Here is a 13,877-nt window from a genome sequence, read left to right as displayed (position 1 = left end):
CCCTTTAACACTAAACATCGTCCGAACAGGCCTTGGAAGGCCCAACGGTATCGACCGGCCGCCGTGTCATCCTCAGCCCACAGGCGTCACGGGATGCGGGTATGGAGGGGCATGTGGTCAGCACACCGCTCTCCTGGCCGTATGTCAGTTTACGAGACCGGAGCCGCTACTCCTCCATCAAGTAGCTCCTCAGTTTGCCTCACAAGGGCTGAGTGCACCCTGTTTGCCAGAAGCGCTCGGCAGACGGGATGGACACCCATCCAAGTGGTAGCTGAGCCCGACAGCGCTTAACTTTGGTGATCTGACGGCAACCGGTGTTACCACTACGGCAAGGCCGTTGGCCTTATACTCCTTTAGATACTGTAAACAGGCGCCTTTTCTCTGGTGGTTCAGCAGATATTTCCAATTTCGTATCTTCATTGTGTAGCGGGCGTCAGTCCAAACGAATAATTCTTATAACGCCTTTCATGTGACGCCCAGTGTCGGCGGAAAGAGTCGGTCGACTTCTCGTTACAAACAAAACGATTTTAAAATCTGAATTTCACGTGCCCATTCGATAGAGCGGTCCCAGATTAATTTAATGCCATATTTGTTTTATCAATACGTATTAACAGGGACAGTAAAGCTCGAAGAATAACCAATGCTGGAGCAATGGCAGCTCTGTCCTGGCGCGCGCTGACTGCTACCTCCAAGCATGTAGCGTTATTGAATCGCTGCTGGATTGCTGTTTATTCTTTGTGTTTTACTGTCTCTGTGTCCGCCTCCGGTAGCTGAATGGTCAGCGTGACGGATTGTCAATTCTGTGGGCGCGGGTTCGATTCCCGGCTGGGTGTGGGAATTTTCTCCGCCCAGGGACAGGTTGTTGTGTTATCCTCATCATCATCCTATCATCCCCATCGACTGCAGGTCGCCAAAGTGGCGCCAAATTGAAAGACCGGCACCCGCCGAACGGTCTGCCCGACGGGGGGGCCCTAGCCATACGATTAAATTAAATAAAAACTATCTCTGTTAACAGATAACAGTAAAACAAATATCGAACTAAACTAAATGGGACTGCTCTTTCGAACGTGCACGTAAAATTCCGCTTGGAAAATAATTTTGTTTGTAACTGGAAACAAACTGACGCTGAGACTGGTGGTCGTTACTTTCAACAGTTACTATGGACTATGTTGTTAGTGTGTGGTGTACAGTGTATAGGTCCATATCACAATAAATATGCGTTTCCGACCACTGGTTCCCTGTCTCCATATAATCGGTTGTTAGATTAGACTAGATTTACTTTCATTCCAATTGATCCATAGTGAGGAGGTCCTCCAGGATGTAGAACATGTCATAAAAACAACAATACATGACAAATATTTACAACTCAAACAAATAAGCTAATGTACCATTCACAGGTCCCAAGTGGCATGGTCGTCATTTTTAATGAAGTCTATATGAAAGAATCATGTTACAAATACTAATGCACTGAATTTAAAATAAAAAAGTTTTTTATTGATTTATAAGGTAATAAACGTGTAATACAACTACTAAATACTTATTTACAATGAACACATTACTGCACTGAACTGGTGCAGAAGTTACATTGTACACACATACACACACACACACACACACACACACACACACTTATTTACAATGAACACATTACTGCACTGAAATTGTGCGGAAGTTATAGGCTTCTCTTAAACTGAATTTCATTGGTTGTTAACCTTTTTATAGCTGCTGGCAAGTTATTGAAAATGTGTGTTCCTGAATAACGCACACCTTTTTGTACAAGACTAAGTGACTTTAAATCCTTGTGAAGATTATTCTTATTTCTAGTATTGATTCCATGAATTGAGCTGTTGGTTTGAAAAAGTGATATATTTTTAATGACAAATTTCATTAAGGAATAAATATATTGGGAAGCATTAGTTAGTATCCCTAGTTCCCTAAAAAGGCTTCTGCAGGATGTTCTTGAGTTCACACCACATATAACTCTTACTGTACGTTTTTGTGCCCAGAAAACTTTAGCTTGGCTTGATGAATTGCCCCAAAAAATCATCCCATATGACATTATGGAATGAAAGTAAGCATAGTATGCCAGCTTTTTCATTTTTATATACCCTATGTCTAACATAATTCGCATTGCAAATAGAGATTTGTTAAGACGCTTCAGCAGTTCTGTGGTGTGCTCCTCCCAGTTGAATTTATTATCAAGCTGTAATCCCAAGAATTTAACACTGTCCACTTTTTCTATCTGATTGTCATCGTATGTTAGGCATATACTCGTGGGATACCCTTTACAAGTTCTGAACTGCAAGTAATGTGTTTTTTCAAAGTTTAGTGACAAAGAATTGGATAGGAACCAGTGATTAATGTCCACAAATATTTTATTAGCTGACCTTTCTAAGATACACTTGATTTGCTATTTATTGCAATGTTTGTATCATCGGCAAACAAGACGAACTTGGCTTCTGGTAATGTTAGTGATGAAAGTCATTGATATACACAAGAAAAAGTAACGGCCCCAAAATGGAACCTTGTGGAACCCCACATGTAATTAGTTCCCAGTTGGATGATGCCTGCCACGCTGTCGACCCACTATCACATGTTTCAATTTAACCTAAGAGATTTTTGACACGAAGTATAGACAGCGTTAACCATAACTCCACCAACAAACTTTCAGATATGGTTCAAGTATACCTTCTGAATATTTCGGTATAAGAGACTCGCTGTGTTCGGTTGCTCGTTAGGAAATCATAACAGCGACGCACCGTGCACTGCCTTGCCCTCTTAAAGATTCCAGCAGTTTGGTATATTACTTCAGCAACTGTGATAATCCTAGCAAACTAGGCTCTTCACATGACTCCAGAAGGAGAAGTTCATTGGTATTATACCGTCGACATTTTCAATGTTGTGTACTATTTTCAGTACATTACAGATGGGGGCGTCAAGCCAAACGAAATGCAGCAACGCTGTAACGAGCCGCAGGAGATTATGAGTCCCTTAACCAAAATACTTAGAATGTATCCCTGAACAACCTTTGAAAGGAAGGGTGTCAATGGAGTTCTGGTTTACTACACTCATGCTCATAAATTAAGGATAATTTCAGAATGTGGTGCCACATAACGCGTCACTACACAGAACTGGAGCTAATAGCATAGGCACATAGGGAACACACACGATACAGATCTGTAAGTCCACGGTATTGCTGATAAGATGAGAAAACCGTCCAGAAAAAACCACAACCTCCACACAGGTCCCTTTCAAGGACATTAAGGGGTTGGTATCTGTTCCCGGTTCACGCCTGATGGAATCCTGACGAGAATCACTGTTCAGACTATACCTGGACTCGTCCGTGAATATAACCTGGGACCACTGTTTCAATGACCATGTACTATGTTTTTGACACCAGACTTTACGGGCTCTCCTGTGACCTGGGGTCAGTGGAATGCACCTTGCACGTCTCCAGGCGAATAAACAATGTGTTTTACCAGCCTCCAGTCACAGTAGTATTCTACCCCTCATAACATCATCAATATGTGTCATTTGAGCCATTTTCAACACATAGTCACCATTAGCACGTATGAAAACGTCTGCACACTTACTCGCTGCACCGTACTCTGACATGCACCAACACACATCTGCGTATGTGAACTGCTGCCAGCGCCACCGTGCGACGACCGCAGGTCAAATGCACCACATGGTCATACTCCAAGGTGGTTTAAGCCCTCAAACCGCCCACGAGAGCGTTGTTTCACCATGTATCAGCATTATCCTTAATTTATGAGCATGAGTGTATTTTGTACGTGTATATACACAATCTGAGTGTTTTGGTGTAAGAGACTCAATCTCCTGCGGCTGGTTACAGCGTTGCTGCATTTCTGTTTTGTTTGTCGCCCCCATCTGTAGTGTACGAAAATAGTGCACAACAGTGAAACTGTCGACGGTATAACACCAATGAACTACTTCTTCTAGAGGCATGTGAAGAGCCTAGTTTGCGAGATTTTGGTTGATACTCGTACGGATATTGTGGTTGCTAGAATTATGTCAGTTGCGGAAGTAACAGAATACGCCAGACTCCTGGAATTCTTGAGCGTGTAAGGACGTGCACGGTGCGTTGCTGTTATGACTTCGTAGCAAGCCCCGGACACCGTGGGTCTCTTAAACCGAAATATTCAGAAAGTATCCTTGAACAACCACTGAAAGATTGTTGGTGGAGTTATGGTTCATACTATACAGGGTGTCTCAGCTATCTTGTCCACCCAAAATATCTCTGGAACAATAACAGCTATTGGAAGACGACTTTCACCGGTATCAATGTAAGGCTGGGGCCCATGAATGTACATATTTGGAAACATTCTAAAACGAAAGCATATGTGTTTTTTAACACAAACTTACGTTTTTTTAAATGGACCTCCAATATTTTTTCTTCAGCAATCCATAGCATGACAAAGCACATACACAATGGCGTTGATTGCATCGCAATATTCCCATTACATCCCGAGATATTGAGACGCGAAGTTGACGCTTGAAACACCAGACATGCGCTGGCTAGCGCATGCCCTGAGGCTCAGGCGTGAACCCCATGCTGCCCGTGATTGAGATGTGTAATCACACCTCCATACTTATCAAGAGGTCCGAAACGAATAATACAGTCTGCTGCCATCAACTCTCATAAACACATAATGGTTTCCCTTTTGCACGTTTTACGTATCTACGTACACAATATGAACCAATATCGATCGGTGTACACCCGTCAGGTTGTCTTATTTATCCTGCAGACCCAAAATAAGGTTTATCTAATGCGTTATATGACCCATTGTGCCTGTCGCGCAGGGCCTGGCTCTACCTAGTCAAGTGTCCAACGTAGTTCCCACTACTGCCACAGTTACCACTTCGCCTTGTTTATGATTTGCGACCCATGCAAACTCCTGTACTCCACCACCCTCCGAGCATCCCACTTGTTGTTGCTTTGGCGTGCAGTACACCGCTTGCCAGTGTAGTCGTGCATCAGAGTAATCTAGTGACGGCAAGGAGGTAGTACACATTGTGAATAAACGTTGAGTTGTGGAACTTATACTGTACAGTATAATGTACACACATGAAGATATGGTAGAAATGCTGCTGATCTATGGAGAATGTACGTTGACGGGAAGTACGTTATGAGATTGCTTGTTTGTTGATAGTACTGTTAGCGAACATTATGATTATTAAGTTAATATGTCTGTTTTCTACCCTACTCTACATACCTGTACTGTACCCTGTTGTAGGTGGACGAAATGCTGTTCAGGCAGAACGACTGTACAGAAGATGATTCCCTGACAAGCCATCGCCTTCGCGCCGGATGTTTGGTCGTCTCACATCTCGTCTACGTGAAACGGGAAGCTTAAATCCAAGACCTCGACATCGTCCTGGAACACGCACAGATGAACGTGCTGAAGTTGCTGTGCTCGCTACCATAGCTGTGAATCCTCAAATCAGCACACGTCAAATTGAACGTGAAGCTGGTGTGTCGAAATCAAGTGCACAGAGTATTCTTAAACGTCATAAATTTCATCCTTACCATGTTCATTTACACCAGGATGTTCATGGAAATGACTTCCGCAATAGGCTAACATTTTGTCGGTGGGCTCAGCAAAAACTTCTGACAAATCCAAATTTTTTTGCAGATGTTCTCTTTACCGACGAGGCATCATTCTCCAACAAAGGAATTGTCAATATGAGGAATATGCATTATTGGTCCGCAGACAATCCAAAATGGCTCCATCAGGTAGAGCATCAACGTCTGTGGAAAGTTAATGTTTGGTGTGGGATTATTGGAGATACCATTATCGGACCTTTCTTTATAAATGGCATCCAAAATGGCAGACAATACTCCAGATTTATACGACACAATCTTCCTGTTCTCTTGGACACCGTACCTCTGAACTGGAGAATGGTCATGTGGTATCAGCATGACGGATGCCCTGCACATAACGCCTTACGAGCACGACGACTTCTGAACCGTAAGTTCCCTGATAGGTGGATTGGACGAGGTGGCCCAGTTAGGTGGCCTGCCCGATCTCCGGACCTTACACCGCTGGATTATTTTCTTTGGGGAGCAGTGAAAGATGCTGTTTACCAACATGAACCAACAACACCAGAGGACATGAAGCAACGCATTATTGATGCTTGTACAGCCATCAAAGAGGAAACAGTAGCACGAAGTAGGGCATCCTTCATCCGCAGAGTGACCCTATGTATGCAAGCCAATGGGTATCACTTTGAGCATGAGATGTGAGCTCTATGTTTAGTATGTAGTGCTGTTATCACAGTGGAAGTTTCTACAAAGGGCCATTTTACCCAGTGATGTTAAGAAACATTTGTTTGCAATAATTTGTCATTTAACGCATTAGATAAACATAACATTGATAATTATGTGATAATAAAACTAATTGGTTAAAAATGTTTACATTCATCTTCTATGTCCTACCTGAACTTCCCAAATCAAAACATTTTTACCTAAACAACGGTAAAACTTTTAGTCCACTTGCTCGTTTCACTAAAACCATCAACATGAATTTTACTATTACGAGTGAATGATTAACTGTCACTTGCGCTGGATCTACAGTAAAGTAAAGTTTTAACGTTGAACGGCATTACCTTTTTTAGTAACGGATTAACGATAAGCGAAGTTAACTTTGTGACTAACGTTGCGGTACACAGATATGTTACAGAACCGCATCACCCCTAGCCTATGGGATAAATACCTGCTGGAATGTACGACGTTAATGCAGGATTGCAGCAGACCGTATTATTCGTTTTTGACCTCTTGATAAGTATGGAAGTGTGATTACGCATGTCAATCACATCGCTATTACGGGCAGCATGGGGTTCACGCCAGAGCCTCAGGACGACCGCTAGCAGCGTATGTCGGCTATTTCAAGCGTCAACTTCGCGTCTTAATATCTCGGGATGTAATGGGAATATTGCGATGCAATCAACGCCATTGTGTATGTGCTTTGTCATGCTATGGATTGCTGAAGAAAAAATATTGGAGGTCCATTTAAAAAAACATAAGTTTGTGTTAAAAAACACATATGCTTTCGTTTTAGAATGTTTCCAAATATGTACATTCATGGGCCCCAGCCCTACATTGATACCGGTGAAAGTCGTTTTCCAATAGCTGTTATTGTTCCAGAGATATTTTGGGTGGACAAGATAGCTGGGACACCCTGTATATACAGGATGTCTAAAATCTTTACGGTTCAGTTGAAACAGGTGATAGTCGACAACCGGCTGTATTGAGACAAGGAAACTGTACACTGTACAACGGTTCAGTTGAAACAGGTGATAGTCGACAACCGGCTGTATTGAGACAAGGAAACTGTACACTGTACACTGCATAACAACAACGTAGTTCATAGTAATTATTGAAAGTGACAACTACCAGTCTCAATGAATGCATGGAAACGGTGCATGAAGTTCTGTTGTACAAGGAGACCAGCGGCTTGGAGCCTAGAAAGCAGATCTTCATCCCTTTCTATGGGGGCATCGTACAACAGCTTCTTGACGTAATCCCATACGAAAACAGACGTGATCGCGCTGGCCATGGGACAAGATCACCCCTTTCAATCCAACGATGAGGATAAGTATTGTTCAGGCTCTCGAGGACATTAACTTCGAAGTGGGCCGGTGCACTGTCGTTTTGAAACCACATCCTTTCGTGGACAAGAAGGAGTGGTGTGGGTGCTGCACAAGTTAACGCTCCGGTGCGATGCATGTGGTCGTCACGTGACGCATGTGCTATAAGCTAAGTACAGTATGGCTGTTTGATGGTCAGAGATGTATGTTGTTTATCACATGGTGCCTATTCCAGTGTACAACAGGCACCTGGAATCTTTGTGAGATGCATTGAGACTGGCAGTCATCACTTTGAACAATTACTATCAGCTACGTTGATGATATGCGGTGTACGCTGTATTTTTTCACAACGCAATAAAAATGCATTTCCAACCATTAGTTCGCTATCAAATATAATCGGCAGTGGACCCATCATCACCCATTTCGATTTGACTCAAATGGTTGGAGACACGACCTGCCTGACTTCGCACGAGTAGCCTACGTATTTATGGCTGGATGACATATCTGGCAGAGCGGTAATAAATTGTAAACTTTTCTCGTCAATCTGCCTGTTAGTGGAAACTACATCATCATCAACCAATTCAGTCATTCAATGATGTGGCCTCTTCGAGTCTTGGATTCAGGTAGGCTTTCAGCAGTCCTCTCTAAGTGGAACGGTCTTGGGCAGTTCTCTGCCAGATGCTACCACCGATCTTCTTGATATCTTTGTCCCACCTGTCCGGTGGCCTTCCTCTAGGCCTCCGATGCTCTCGCAGACTCCACTGCAGTACTAGCTTCGATCATCTGCTACCTTTTCTTCTCGCGACGTGGCTAGCCCACTGCCCTTTCAAGGAGCCTACTGCTTCTAAGATGTCCTTAACCTTCGTCACAGACTGGATGTCATCTACTCTTTTTCTATCCTTTCTTGTATAGCCCAGTATTGATCTTTTCATGGCTCTCTGTGCTGTCCTAAGTTCCCCTTTTGAAAATGAGTTCATTGTCCATGTCTCGCAACCATACGTCAGCACAGGAAGAATGCATTGATCAAATACTGTTTTCTTCAGATTTACTGGCATTTTTGATTTGAATACTGTTGAATTCCTCCCAAATGCTTGCCAGCCAAGCTTGATGCGCCGATAGATTTCTTGCCTTACGTCTCTTTTCATATTTATAATCTGGCCATCATCATCATCATCATCATCATCATCATCATCATCATCATCATCATCATCATTTAAGACTGATTATGCCTTTCAGCGTTCAGTTTGGAGCATAGTCCCCCTTATAAAATTCCTCCATGGTCCCCTATTCAATGCTAACATTGGTGCCTCTTGTAATGTTAAGCCTATTACTTCAAAATCATTCTTAACCGAATCCAGGTACCTTCTCCTTGGTCTGCCCCGACTCCTCATACCCTTTACTGCTGAACCCATGAGTCTCTTGGGTAACCTTGCTTCTCCCATGCGTGTAAGATGACCCAACCATCTAAGCCTGTTCGCCCTGACTGCTACATCTATAGAGTTCATTCCCAGTTTTTCTTTGATTTCCTCATTGTGCACACCCTCCTGCCATTGTTCCCATCTACTAGTACCTGCAATCATCCTAGCTGCTTTCATAACCGTAACCTCAACCTTATTGATAAGGTAACCTGAATCCACCCAGCTTTCGCTCCCATACAACAATGTTGGTCGAAAGATTGAACGGTGCACAGATAACTTAGTCTTGGTACTGACTTCCTTCTTGCGGAAGAGAGTAGATCGTAGCTGAGCGCTCACTGCATTAGCTTTGCTACACCTCGCTTCCAGTTCCTTCACTATGTTGCCATCCTGTGAGAATATGCATCCTAAGTACTTGAAACCGTCCACCTGTTCTAACTTTGTTCCTCCTATTTGGCACTCAATCCGTTTATATCTCTTTCCCACTGACATTATTTTGTTTTGGAGATGCTAATCTTCATATCATAGTCCTTACATTTCTGATCTAGCTCTGAAATATTACTTTGCAAACTTTCAATAGAATCTGCCATCACAACTAAGTCATCCGCATATGCGAGACTGCTTATTTTGTGTTCACCTATCTTAATTTCACCCAGCCAGTCCTTTGTTTTCAACATATGATCCATAAATAATATGAACAACAGTGGAGACAGGTTGCAGCCTTGTCTTACCCCTGAAACTACTCTGAACCATGGACTATCTATGTAAAGACCTTTAATTGCTTGCAAAAGTTTGCCACCTATTCCATAATCACGTAGAACAGACCATAACTTCCTCCTAGGAACCCGGTCATATGCCTTTTCTAGATCTATAAAACATAGATACAATTCCCTGTTCCACTCGTAACACTTCTCCATTATTTGCCGTAAGCTAAAGATCTGGTCCTGACAACCTCTAAGAGGCCTAAACCCACACTGATTTTCATCCAATTTGTCCTCAACTAATACTCGCACTTTCCTTTCAACAATACCTGAGAAGATTTTACCCACAACGCTGATCAAAGAGATACCTCTGTAGTTGTTACAATCTTTTCTGTTTCCACGTTTAAAGATCGGTGTGGTTACTGCTTTCGTCCAGTTTGATGGAACCTGTCCCGACGCCCACGCCATTTCAATTATCCTGTGTAACCATTTAAGACCTGACATTCCACTGTATTTGATGAGTTCCCACTTAATTTCATCCACCCCAGCCGCTTTATTGCACTGCAATCTATTGACCATTTTCTCCACTTCCTCAAATGTGATCCTATTTCCATCATCATTCCTGTCCCATTGTACATCGAAATCTGAAACATTACTGATCGTATTGTCACCTACATTGAGCAACTTTTCAAAATATTCCCTCCATCTGCCCAAGGCATCAACAGGATTCACCAGCAGTTTTCCTGACCTGTCCAAAATACTTGTCATTTCCTTCTTACCTCCCTTTCGAAGACTGCTAATTACACTCCAGAATGGTTTTCCAGCAGCTTGACCCAAGGTCTCCTACCTGTTTCCAAAGTCTTCCCCAGATTTCTTCTTGGATGTGTAATTATCTGAGTTCTAGCATGTAGCCATTTTTGATATGCCTTCTTTTTTCTTTTACAGGCTGCCTTGACTGTGTCATTCCACCAAGCTGTTTGCTTCATCCTACCTTTACACACTACTGTTCCAAGACATTCTTTGGCCACTTCTAGTACTGTGTCCCTGTACGTTGTCCATTCCTTTTCCAGTGACTGCAATTGACTACATTCAACTAACTGGTACCTTTCTGAGATCACTGTTATGTACTTGTGTCTGATTTCCTTATCCTGAAGTTTCTCCACTCTTATCCTCCTACACATGGACCTGACCTCCTGCACTTTCGGCCTCACAATACCAATTTCACTGCAGATTAAATAGTGATCAGTGTCATCAAAGAATCCCCTGAATACACATGTGTCCCTCACAGCCTTCCTGAATTCCTGATCTGTTATTATATAGTCAATGACAGATCTGCTTCCCCTGCCTTCCCAAGTATACCGGTGAATGTTCTTATGTTTGAAAAAGGAGATTGTGATTACTAAGCCCATACTGGCGCAGAAATCCAAGAGTTGTTTCTCGTTCCTGTTGGCCTCCATATCCTCTCCAAATTTACCGATAACCTTTTCATACCCTTCTGTTCGATTTCCAATCCTGGCATTAAAATCACCCATGAGCAGAACACTGTCCTTGTCCTTTAAACAACTACATCACTGAGTGCGCCATAAAAACTATCCATCTTATCTTGATCTGTCCCTTCACAATGCGAATATACTGACACAATCCTAATTTTCTTGCTAGACACTGTCAAATCTATCCACATCAGTCGTTCGTTTACATACCTTATGTAAATAATAAATAAATAATCTGGCCAAGGTAGATATATTCACTGACCTCTTCTAATGGGCTATTCTTGGCTTTCACATCTCCAGCTGGGACTCATTTGTTGGACATTACTTTTGTTTTGGAAAGGTTCATGTTCAAGCCAACCAATTGACATTCCGAGGCAAGATCTGTAACTAAGTTTTGAAGCTCTGAGAAGTCGTTGGCCAGTAAGGCAATATTATCAGCAAATCTTAAGTTGGTAAGCTTTCTTCCATTAATTCTAATTTCGACGATATTAACATAAGCGAAAGAATTTTCGTAGATATTGCTGAGCACTTCAATGTATACTGCTCCCACTCCTTGCTCACTCAAAGCTTGAAGGACAGCTATATGGCTGACGGAGTCAAAAGCCTTTTCAATATCAACAAAGGCAATGCAGAGAGACAGTTGGTATTCATTTGCTCTGCTTATCGCTTCACTAACGGTTAGAATGTTATCTTTGTGAAAATTTTAAAACAAAATTGAGAGCAAGCTGATAGAATGATAGGTTTGATATTGTGAATACTTCATTTTTTGTGTATCAATATAATCTTTGCCTTGTCCCACGATATACAGGTGGTCCGTTGATCGTGACCGGGCCAAATATCTCACGAAATAAACGTCAAACGAAAAACTACAAAGAACGAAACTTGTCCAGCTTGAAGGGGGAAACCAGATGGCCCTATAGTTGGCCCGCTAGATGGCGCTGCCATAGGTCAAACAGATATCAACTGCGTTTTTAGAAATAGGAACCCCCATTTTTTTATTACATATTCGTGTAGTACGTAAAGAAAGGTTTTAGTTGAAGGTTTTAGTTGGACCTCTTTTCTCTTTGTGATAGATGGCGCTGTAATAGTCACAAACATACGGCTCACAATTTTAGGCGAACAGTTGGTAACAGGTAGGTTTTTTAAATTAAAGTACAGAACGTAGGTACGTTTGAACATCTTATTTCGGTTGTTCCAATGTGATACATGTACCTTCGTGAACTTATCATGTCTGAGAAAGCATGCTGGTACAGCGTGATTACCTGTAAATACCACATTAATGCAATAAATGCTCAAAATGATGTCTGTCAATCTCAAGGCATTTGGCAATATGTGTAACGACATTCATCTCAACAGCGAGTAGTTCGCCTTCCGTAATGTTCACACATGCATTGACAATGCGCTGACGCATGTTGTCAAGCGTTGTCGGTAGATCACGATAGCAAATATCCTTCAACTTTCGCCACAGAAAGAAATCCGGGGACGTCAGATCCGGTGAACGTGCAGCCCATGGTATGGTGCTACGGCGACCAATCCACCTGTCATGAAATATACCATTCAATACCGCTTCAACCTCACGCGGGCTATGTGCCGGACATCCATCATGTTGGAAGTACATCACCATTCTGTCATTCAGTGAAACATCTTGTAGTAACTTCGGTAGAACATTTCATAGGAAATCAGCATACATTGCACCATTTAGATTGCTATCGATAAAATGGGGGCCAATTATCCTTCCTCCCATAATACCGCACCATACAATAACCCGCCAACGTCGCTGATGTTCCACTTGTCGCATCCATCGTGGATTTTCCGTTGCCCAATAGCGCATATTATGCCGGTTTACGTTACCGCTGTTGGTGAATGACGCTTCGTCGCTAAATAGAACGCGTGCAAAATATCTGTCATCGTCGAGTAATTTCTCTTGTGCCCAGTGGCAGAACTGTACACGACGTTCAAAGTCGTCGCCATGCAATTCCTGGTGCACAGAAATATGGTACGGGTGCAATCGATGTTGATGTAGTACTTTCAACGCCGACGTTTTTGAGATTCCCGATTCTCGCGCAATTTGTCTGCTACTGATGTGCTGATTAGCCGCGACAGCAGTTGAAACACCTACTTGGGGATCATCATTTGTTGCAGGTCGTGGTTGACGTTTCACTTGTGGCTGAACATTTCCTGTTTCCTTAAATAACGTAACTATCTGGCGAACGGTCCGGACACTTGGATGATGTCGTCCAGGATACCGAGCAGCATACATAGCACACGTCCGTTGGGAATTTTGATCACAATAGCTACACATCAACACAATATCGACCTTTTCCGCATTTGGTAAACGGTCCATTTTAACACGGGTAATATATCACGAAGCACATACCGTCCGCACTGTCGGAATGTTACGTGACACCACGTACTTATACGGTTGTGACTATTACAGCGCCATCTATCACAAAGCGAAAAAAGTGGTCCAACTAAAGCATTCATATTTCTTTACGTTCTACACGAATATGTAAAAAAATGGGGGTTCCTATTTAAAAAAAAAACAGTTGATATCCGTTTGACCTATAGCAGCACCATCTAGCTGGCCAAACATAGCGCCATCTGGATTACCCCTTCAAGCTAGACAAGTTTCTTTCTTTGTAGTTTTTTTCGTTTGACGC

At 42.5% G+C, this 13,877-nt stretch overlaps 1 protein-coding gene across 1 annotated transcript in view; it reads left to right on the top strand.

The window, feature by feature from the left end:
* The window catches only part of LOC126198820 (probable cytochrome P450 301a1, mitochondrial), a 284,658-nt gene that overhangs the window by 69,603 nt on the left and 201,178 nt on the right, over positions 1 to 13,877 (top strand). The window lies entirely within an intron of this gene.

The sequence above is a fragment of the Schistocerca nitens genome, chromosome 8 (assembly GCF_023898315.1).
Source record: "Schistocerca nitens isolate TAMUIC-IGC-003100 chromosome 8, iqSchNite1.1, whole genome shotgun sequence".
NCBI lineage: Eukaryota > Metazoa > Arthropoda > Insecta > Orthoptera > Acrididae > Schistocerca > Schistocerca nitens.
This window is presented reverse-complemented; position numbering and strand designations above follow the sequence as displayed.